The following is a 9,915-nucleotide window of genomic DNA, read 5'->3' on the forward strand; positions in this document are numbered from 1 at the left end:
AGGGGAGGGGTTAGGGGCCCCCCCCCCCCCCCCCAGCATCATTGGGCACAGCAGGATTTCTACAGGACTTTCTGCCTCAGCCAGGCCACTGCCCCAGGGGATGTTTGAGCTGAGAAGCCTTGGTTTCCCTTCCCAGCTGATGGGTGCCTGGCTCCTCATGGCTGCCTCACCTGTCCCTCAGCAGGAGGATTAGCCTGGCACATCCCTAATCTCGCCTCATCGCACCATCAGCAAGGATCTCAGATCAGCTGAAGGAGGCTTTATCCAGACAGGCTTGCAATGGCACCCGAGTCCCATCTATCACACATGGTAGCTGGGCCAAGCTGGGAGGCAGGATGGCTAAGGACAGGCCAGGGAGCCCACTGGGGTTCTGAGTGTGGTAGGCTTCTCCCTGGCCGGAGGCCACGGCTCTGCACAGGCACTTGGACACTTACTGAGTCACTTATGGTCTAACCAGGCACTGTGCACGGGCAGGGACACACATGGGCAGAACTGCCTGATGAGTTACAGAGAGGGCACCATGTCTGCTGGACAAACAAGACCATGGACGTACTGGGATCCGCCCAAGGGAGGTCACTGGGGCGACCATCAGCCCTGGAGGCTGGGTCCTACGGCTTGGAGCCTCTGTGCCAGTGTCTGCTCTGAGGGGGATCTGTTGGGCTTAACTGGGCCTGGTTATGGCCTCAGTGACTGGATACTTGGTGGCTCCCAGCCTGGCCCAGGGGCCAGGAGAGGCCATCTCCAGAGAGTCAGCCAAGGGCTCCCCTCCAGGGCCCCCTCCTCTCCACCCTCCTCCCTACCTTCCTTTTCAAAAACATAATTTATCTGTGTATTATCAAGAAATCCAGACACTTTAATCAGCGAGCTATGAAGTCAGAATTTCCATTCTTATCTGCGGGAGGAGTGGAAGGAGAGGAGATAGCTGGATCACTGGTGGGGAATGTTAATGGGCGGGAGCCCGGGCCGCTGGCCACCGAGACGCGGGTATCTCCTCCATTATCGAGGCGTATCTTGCCAACCATCTCGGTGCAGTAATGGGGCCAGTTCAACTTTCCGAGTTATCACAGGAGCTGAAACCTGCGCCTGAGGAGGCCCGGACTGGAGACAGTGCGGGGAGGACCAGGTTGCGGCTGCTCCTGGAGAGGGCTGACTGGCCAATTGGGTGAGGGCCTGATGCCCACAGACCGTCCAGGCTGCCTGGTGAGTGCCAGGATGCCTCTGCTCCCTGGGAAACTGGGCTTGGTGGAGCTGGGTGTGAGCCTGCCGCTCAGGAGGGGAAACCAAGCCAGGAAGTGCTGTGTCTGGCCCTAGGAGAAAGACAGCAGGAGAACGGAGCCCAGCTGGTCCTCTGCTCTGGTCTCTGCTTCAACCTTAGCCCTGGGGTGTAAGGGTGGCCCAGAGTCACACAAGAGGGAATGGCACTGAGACCAACCCCTCTTGAGAGTCTCAGACTTTGGGCTTGAAAATGAGAATGGCTGGGCCCAGCAGGGAGTGGGAAGCCCTTCCAGTGGCTCATCAGTGGCCACTGCTCTCTCCACCCCAAACATCCACATGGTGGCTCTCTCAGGGAGAGAGCTTTGAACCCTCTAAGCCTTGGTTTCCTATCTGGGCCCTGAGCCCAGGTCTATGTGGGCTGTCAGAGAGCAGAGCAGGCACAAAGCCCAGCTAGGAAGTGCTTGCTGTGGCACCTGGAAATCAGGCAGTCTGGAGGGAAGCTGGGTGGGCCACCCAAGCTTGTGGTGCCCAGGGCCTTGAGCCTTGATTTCCCTTAACATCACAAGGCTCTGTGTGAGAGGGATTCTAGCTGAGTAGCTGCAGGCTCTAACCCTCAATGGGGATACCTTATCCCTGCCCAGTGGATCATAGCCCTGGGGCCCTGCCCTCCTCCTGGTCTGCCTTCTGAGGTGAGGGCTGGAAGACAAAAAACAAACTGAGGCACGTATAAGTGCCCAGGGGCAGATGGGAAAGCTGGAGGGCTTGATGAGATGGCAGGACGACCTGGCAAGAAGTTATCTCAGGGGAGACAGAGTTGCAGAAATACCTGCAGGCCATCAGCATCCCCTCTGTCCTCTCCACAGCTCCAGCTGGCCCAGTCTCATCTGTCAGGTAACACCACAGTGCCAAACTGTGGCTCAGAAGTCTGGGACGCACATGAAGGCACAGAGCCCTACAGCATACCCACCTGTTTGGTGTTTGGTGGGAGCAGACAGGGCTATGCAGACCGTCTCCCTCTGACCCTCTGACAGGCTCTGCTTCCACAGTGAGAACATCATTCATAGGCTGTGTGACTCTGAGGTAGACTCTCTGACCCCCCATTTCTTGTGGGCCAAAGAGAGCGAGAACCCCAGTTGGGAATCCCAACCTAGATTTTCAAAAGGATGCGTTTCAAGAGGAACATAGGGGGAGCACTGAGCAGAAGGGAGCACTCAGTGTGATGGGTGACACTGTCTGGGTCTACTGCAGCCCTCAGGCAAGGCTGGACCTCACTGGCTCACAGACTGCACAGCACGGCACTGTCACTCCACAGGTGGAAACACTGAGGCTTGGAGGCACAGCCATTTGGAACAGGTTAGAGACTGGGGGACTGTTGGTGTGTGTGCCTGGCCAGCTCAGCACAAGGTCAGTGCTACATTCCTGCCCAGAGGACTACTAAGAAAGAGGAAGGGACCAGCAGGCAGGTCTGCAGAGAATCCCAGAGCAACACAGATGTGGGGTTGGTGCCCGGGGGACAAGGATTCTGTGCTAGAGTCCCTCCCGGGGGGCCCCGACTCAGGCCTCGGGCAGAACCTCAGTGCTCTCACCTGTGACAAGGGCAGGAAAAGGCCCTGGACAGCATGAAGGCAGGTGGAGTGTGAGACCAGGTGAGCGAGGCAGCCAGCGGGATGGGTGCATTGTCTACTAGGTCACAAGTCAGCCTGGCATTTCAGTGTGCACCCTAGAGCTGCCCTGTGGCCCTAGCAGGAAGGTGCTCTTACTAGGGTCCTACCTGCTAAGCAGAAACTGAGGAAGGGGAGGAACCACTTGTCCACAGGACCCCTGGGAGGCCAGGCTGAGCTGCCATCCACAAAGGACCCCGCTGTGGCTGTCTGGCTCTAGGCAAGGGCCAGCCTGCTGCCCAGAGCTCTTGGGATGGGAGTCATATCACCAAGGGTCCCTTTTCCCTGGGTCTGCTCCATATGGCTGCTGCTCCCTAAGCACTGCTGTACATCAGCCCTGCCTGAGTGGTAAGCACACTGTGCAAGGAGTGACCTGCCATTCCCTCTCCTCAGATGAGGTTGGGTACCAGGATGAGTCTGGCCAAGCCCCTTGGAGGAAGCTGGGAGCTCAGCATCCACCTGGCTCAGCTCCCAAAGTCAGGGCCATATGCTAAGGATGAAAGCACAGCCCAGAGCCAAGAGGAGGCTGAGGGGAGACCCTGGGCCTCTTAGAGCCAGACCATCCAGGACTGACGCGGTGACAGGACCCCAAGCCAGCATTGCCAATGTCACTAGAAACCAGTGTGGGTTGCTTCTGTCTGCCCAGGCTTACAGACTCCACTGTGGTTCACTGGGCCCCTAGAGGGGCAGGTCTGGGCTCTTGGGCCTGTTTATCTTTGTGAAGTTAGACAGGGACGTTTTCTTTGGGCCAAGACCCAACCTAGTCTACCTGCTATGGGCAGCACTCCAACCTTCCCTGTGCTGATGGCCCCTGCTCTCCCATTCTGCCTAAACCCTCTCTTTCTCACCAGACCTCCAGCTCCTCTGAGGAAGGGGTATAGGACCTGGGAGATCCCAGGGGTCCCTTGTGGCTGCCTGGGTCTACACCCCTGCAGAGCTCAGGGGGGAGAAGGTAGAGGGTGTGGTGAAGGAAGATCACAGAAGATTCCCAGAGCACGGCTTGCTCTCCTCTCTGACAAAGGATCCCTAGCCCAGAGAGGGCAAGCAACCTACCAAAGGAGCACCCTTGGCAGGTGAGTATGAATGAACAGGAGGAAGAGGCTGGCCAGTGATGGGGGCAACACCAGGACTTGATGTTCAGAGTAGTGGGTCAGAGGGCGGGGCCCCTGTATGTAACATGCTGAGGCCTCATGGAAGAGATCTTGGAAACAGGAATGTCCCATCTCAGACAAGCTGAAAATTACAGACCTGACTTGATCATGAAGAGAGCAGAGTGGGAAAGAGGGAGGGGAAGGAGGTAGCAGGGGAAGAGGCAGAAGGAGAGGGGTGTAGGTGCAACTGCCTCAGGGAATGATCCCATGCAGGTCAAGCCCACAGTCCCATGTCCATAAGGGGCGGGCCTCCCAGTGAGTATCTGGTTTTGGTGGGTCCAAGGGGTTGGGCGGGAGCTAACGCCCTCCTCGGGAACTTGAGGAGCTGAGCAGCAGGGGTGATGAGAGGTGGGATCTCAGAGTAGCTATGTAAAGGCACCAAGGTGGAGAAGCTTAAATGGAGCCCTCCATGTCTCAGTTAGGGCACAGGCTGCCCTGTGCCTGCTTTAGCTCCACCAAAGGCCAAGTACATACTTATAAACTGCAGGTAGCTGAGTTCACCCCATAGGCTGGCCCTCCCACTAATGACACACCTGATCATGCTGAGTTCCACTAGGATGGAACTTGCCAAGGTCACATGGCCAGACAGAAGGGAGGGGATGTGGGAGGGACAGGAGCCTTTTGCAGGTGCCACTTGCTGCCCCTGGTTCTGCAATACTCTCAGCCAAGGCCAGAAGCAGTATGCAGGGCAATGGGTTGTTGTGGCCTCGGTTTCCCCATCTGTGGAATGGGAACAGGGGCCAAAGCCACCTCTAGGCAGCCTTAGGGGGACGGTGGGCAGGAGCCAGTCAGGGCCTGAGTATGGCCAGGCGGCTCTATGTGGCTCCAGGCCTGGGTCCATGGGGTTTTCGATACCAATCGGGAGGCAACAGCTGCCTTGGTGAGGCCTGTCGATGGCAGATAGGCCGGCCTGGAGTATTATTCACGAGCCGTCAAGCCCCAGGACCGTCTGGTTGGCATAGAAACAGGAGATAAGGGGCACAATTAATGGCATCGCATTCCTCCTCCTTTCTCCCTGACTGACCCACTTAAATCGGTGCCATGCTGGGTTCCTGTGACCTCCGGGGAGGGGCCCTGAGCCAGAGGGACTGGGTCTGGGGCTCAGGTAGGGGTAGGGCTGGGTGAGGCATCCCTAGGGGCTGCCCCTGAGTTGCAGCATCTCAGAAAGAGGCACCCAAATGGTGGAGCAGTTGGGGATGACCCCAGAGGCCTCCATTCCTCCCACAGGCTCACCATACAGATGTGAAGATGGAGGCCTGTGGCTGGGAACAGCCAGAGGCAGGAGGGAGGTGAGACACCATAGTGGGGTTTCAGGTCTTCGCAGCAAGGGGCAGTGGCCACTTCCTGCTTCCAACTCTGGCTCCACCACTTTCTGGGGGAGAAAGTTAATTTTTCACCACTCACTGGAGGTATGGTGGTATGAGCACAGGGCCTGTTGTGGGTTCATCCATGCCCAGCTAGTGCAAGCACTTGGGTGTCACCCCTGACTACTGCAGCTGTTATCCATTGCTCATGTTGTCCACTGAACCCAGGAAGACAGGAAAGCCACCAGTGGACGGGTCAAGCAAAGCCCTAACAAGCAGCAGTGACCAAAAGACTTTGAGGGGCTCCAGGGAGAGCATCTCCACCTCGGACTCTGTTAAGCAGAGGGCTTGAGCTCTAGGACTGTAGAAGATCATGTACCAGGCCTATGCTGATGGTCAGGGTTTGGCACTGCAGGGTTTGGGTCAAGGCTGAGGGTCTTACCCCTACCAAATCCTGGGTGGCAGATACTGTCAGAAAGAGGAGATGTAGGCTGTGGAAGGCAGAGGAACCTCCCAAAGGCATCAAGGGCCACTAAAGTCCTTGAGTGACCTGACCCCCAGGTACTACCTACACTTACAAGGGGAGTGGGGATTACTCTGTGCAAACCATCTCTTTTAGCTATAACCACCCAGCTCCTTCTGGAGCTTAACACAGACTCTCCTGGGAACTGGGTGTCCCTTGCAGTCAGCAGGGCTGGCCCTGTGGGTGGCTGGCCCTGTATGTAGGTGGGCGTTAGGTGCTGGAGAAAGCAGGCAGATAGCTTTAGAGCTTGGAGTGAATTAGTCATCCTGTGGCTCACAATAATTTGTTTAACTGAACTGTAAGAATGTGTGAAAACACCTCCTCAGAGACAGAGGCGGCTGTACCAGGGCACCAGGTGGGCCTTGGTGAGTACCCGGGTTCCTCCACAAAGCCTGTGCCTGGTAGTCTAGGTCTTTTGGCATCTGTGGGCACCATCACCTGCCTGATCTGGGGGCTCCCACAACCTTGCACCTTATCCCAGGCTGATTTTTCGGAGGGAAATTGAGGCCAGCCCTACACACCAGAACTTTGACTTGTTTTCACTTCTTGGCATCTTGTCTCTCTCCCCTCCTCCCCAGCCAGGCTGCTAACCATGGAGCTGCACCTATGGCTGGGCCTATTCTTTTTTTTTTTTTTTTAAAGATTTTATTTATTTTTATTTTATGTGTATGCCTGTATTGCCTGAATGTAGGTAAGTGTACCCTTGTCTTGCAATGCCTGTGGAGGACAGAAGAGACTGTCGGATTCCCCTGGGACAGATCCTCTGGAACTGGAGTTACAGACAGTTGTTAGCTGCCATGTGGGTGCTGGGATTCAAACCCAGGTCTTCTGCAAGAACAGTGTTCTTAACTGCTGCGCTATCTCTCCAGCCCCAGCTGCCTATTCTTGACAGCCTGGAGGTTCTCTTCTGTGTCCCTTACTTCCCCCCAACTTCTAGAACACTGGCTTGCTCTCTCCCTCACTGGTATTGATTGTGGATACGGCAGAATTCAATGCTTGCATACAGAAGGTACTCAATAAATACCCCACTGCACACAGCAAGCGCTCAATAAATACCCCACTGCACACAGCAAACGCTCAATAAATACCCCACTGCACACAGTAAAGCACTCAAGGAACACTTGCCTGCTCAGGCAGATCTATACAGACTTCCCCTGATGTGGGGGACCTGCTGGTCTCCCCTAAAGCAGCCACGCCTCTGGAAACCACCTCGGCTTTTTCTTCAATAAAACTCCACGTGGGTCACACCTAAGACTTGCCGGGAACCAAGAGCAACCCAGCATGATTCAGGGGAAACCACCCTTCACAGGTGACAAACCGCCCCTGGCCGAGCAGCGCCACCTAATAGGAATGAGGGGCGGGGTGTCCTCTGGCTCTCCCCTCCCCTCCAGCAGCACAAAGTCAGTTTTCTTTCATTTTGATGGACTGTACCACTGGCCGCAGGGGGAAGATCAACTTCTTACTAATTGTGTTTGGGTAAAGTGTCCCAGATGGACACCCCCCGCTGCGTTTTCCCTGGCTGCCCGGACCCCTGTTACCGCCGGACGCCCCCGCACTGCTGTTGCCTCGAACACGGCAGGGTCTGGTGGCCGTAGATAAGGCCTCTTATCGCTCTTGGCAATCGCCATCGGGCGGACTGGCCCGCGCACAGGCCCCGGCTTATCAGAGCTCACATCGACTGGGCAGGAGGAAAGCTGGGGGGCCCCGGTGCTGGGGGTCCTGAGTTGCGTCCTGCCCCTCGCCTCCTCCAGGGGCCCGGGCTATCGTGTCAGCCATCTGTCCGGCCAAGGCCGCGTTCCTGCCTCGCGCACCCCCCCGCCACCCCCGCTCCCACGTTTGAAGTTAATAAATGGAAGCTCTATCGCGGCTGCCATCGGTTGCGAGTCTTATCAGCGCGGCACATCTATCTTTGCGCAGAACAAAAGGCGCACAGAGGCGCGGGCAGCTGCATCCCGGCTTTGGTGGGGGCGCGGAAGGCGGAGGCCCCCTAGTGCTCAGTCCCCTTCCCCTCGCCACCCCGAGACCCGCCACAGGTGAGGCCAGGGCAGTGGGCGCGCAGCTGCGAGGGCCGCTCGTACAGCCCTGGGCAGAGGGCGGGCCGGCAGGCGCCGCCGCCTGGTGACAATCAGCCTTCGCATCTTAACGCATTTAGATCTGCTAAGGGGAGGAGGCGCCCAGGCCAGGAGAACTGCAGAGAGGGCTCTGGGCCCCGCCCCCCCAGGTCTGCACCCCTCCCCTCCCCAAGTCCTGGGGCACCGCGACAGGGTCGGAGGGGCTCGCCTGCGCAGTCCGGGTCCCATGTCCCCAGTGTGCAGGGCTCCGCCGACCCAAGTGGGCTGGGCTCGGCTGGGCTTATCAGCGCTGGCGATCAGTTCCCAACCTGCGATCTCCCTGCCCCAGCTATCTGCATTTCTCATCAAACTGAAACACACACACGCTCACGCACACACATACACGCGAGAACAAAACCCAGCAGAGGCGCACAGAGGAGGAGGGGAAAAAGAAACCCGAGAACCAGCACAGAGCGGGACCTGTGGGTGGTTTTAATACTTGAGTTGACATGATAGAAGGGGACTTTCGGAAAACAGGTCCGGTTCGCATTTGGGGAGTCCGGTTACCGGAACCCAGATTTCTGCCGGTGTCCGCCTCTCCCGAGATCTTAGTGGTAAGGGACATACACCCTCACAGGCTAAAAAGCACATGGGGTCCTTGTGGTAACGTCATGTGGGCAGAGGAGGCAGTGCCCAGGAGCCTGGAGCTGGATGGCCCGATAGCCCCCCTCGTTGCCTCCTGGGCAGCCTAGATGACCTGTCTGTCCGGCCAGGGAGAAGCTCTAGGGAGGAAGCCCGGCTCTCTGCCGGGAGAGGCGCGAAGTTATTATTGGCGAGTCGTGGGGAGGGGCTCTTCCTGTGCGCTCGCCAGCTCCTAGTGCAACCATGTTCCTATAACCCAGGGGCCCAGAGAGCGCAAGAGGCCCCTTGTTGTGGTGGGTATGGGTATGTGAGCGTTCAGGACTGCCCTGCTCCGGAGAGTGCCCACGGGAGGACCTCCGAGAAACTTGGACGCGCATTGGAGCAACGACTTAAGTCCCTCAGGTCCCTCGCTGACTCAGAACACCCCCTCGGCTGAGGGGGTGGGAGGACAGGTGCCCGTTGGAACATAAAGCCACCGTTTGCCCGCGTAGCCTTGGCAGGGGCACCTGGAAGGTCGGACTACCAAGAGGTGTCCCCAGGCAGGCAAAGATCAGGTCGAAAACTCCAGATTAAGGGGGTCGGGGCATCCAGAGTCCAGCGTCTGGGCTGCAGCAGCCTTGCATCCCCTTCCCCCGCCCCGAAGCCATGCGGCTCCGCAGCCAAAGCCCACGGTGGACGCCGGCGGGTCCCCGGAGCCCCAGGTCCCCCTCTCGCTCCCAGGTCTCTCTCTTTCTGCCTCTAAGATACAAAGCCTGGGAGAGTCAAGCGCACGAGATAAGATCACAATTTCAGCCCGTCCCGACAGAGCGATCTTATCAGGATGGGACTTGCAGAATGGAATATTTTAAACTTTATCTGAGCCCAGATCGGGGCCGCCCTATCGCCGCACCATCTCGGAGATGCGGGGGAGGGGCAGGCGGCGAGGTAGCCGCGCTCTGCCCGGGCTGCGCCCCGGACAACCCTCCTTCCGGCCCTGGGGGACCCGCCACCTCCTCCTGGACTGGACCCCCCGGTGACCAGACCGAGACGCGGGGGCCCGGCCCGCCGGGAAGATTAGATTACGGCGCGCTTGGCACATCGCACGGGGGGCGCGGCACGGGGTGAAGGTCGCCGGCGCTGGCGGGCAGAGCGCGGCAGGGCCGCTGCACCAGGGGGCTGGGTGCGATCGGGGGTCCGGCGGGCGGCGGGCGAAGTTTGACTCACGCTTGATCTGCCGGGGGTTGCTCTGTTTCCTCCTGGACATGTCTCCGGCGCCGTGCGCCCTCGCGGCAGCCGCCTCTAGCCCCTGGAGGGCGGCGGCGGGCGGCAGGGGCGCGGCGGGGCGGCGGGGTCGCTCATGCCCCTGGCCCGAGGGCTCCACGGACGCCT

General features: G+C 58.6%; 1 protein-coding gene across 1 annotated transcript in view; it reads right to left on the reverse strand.

The window, feature by feature from the left end:
- Positions 1-9,915, reverse strand: part of Zfpm1 (zinc finger protein, FOG family member 1) — a 60,932-nt gene that overhangs the window by 48,464 nt on the left and 2,553 nt on the right. The gene's annotated exons all lie outside the window — the stretch shown is intronic.

This window comes from Nannospalax galili, unplaced genomic scaffold (assembly GCF_000622305.1).
Source record: "Nannospalax galili isolate Female #2095 unplaced genomic scaffold, S.galili_v1.0 scaffold459, whole genome shotgun sequence".
NCBI lineage: Eukaryota > Metazoa > Chordata > Mammalia > Rodentia > Spalacidae > Nannospalax > Nannospalax galili.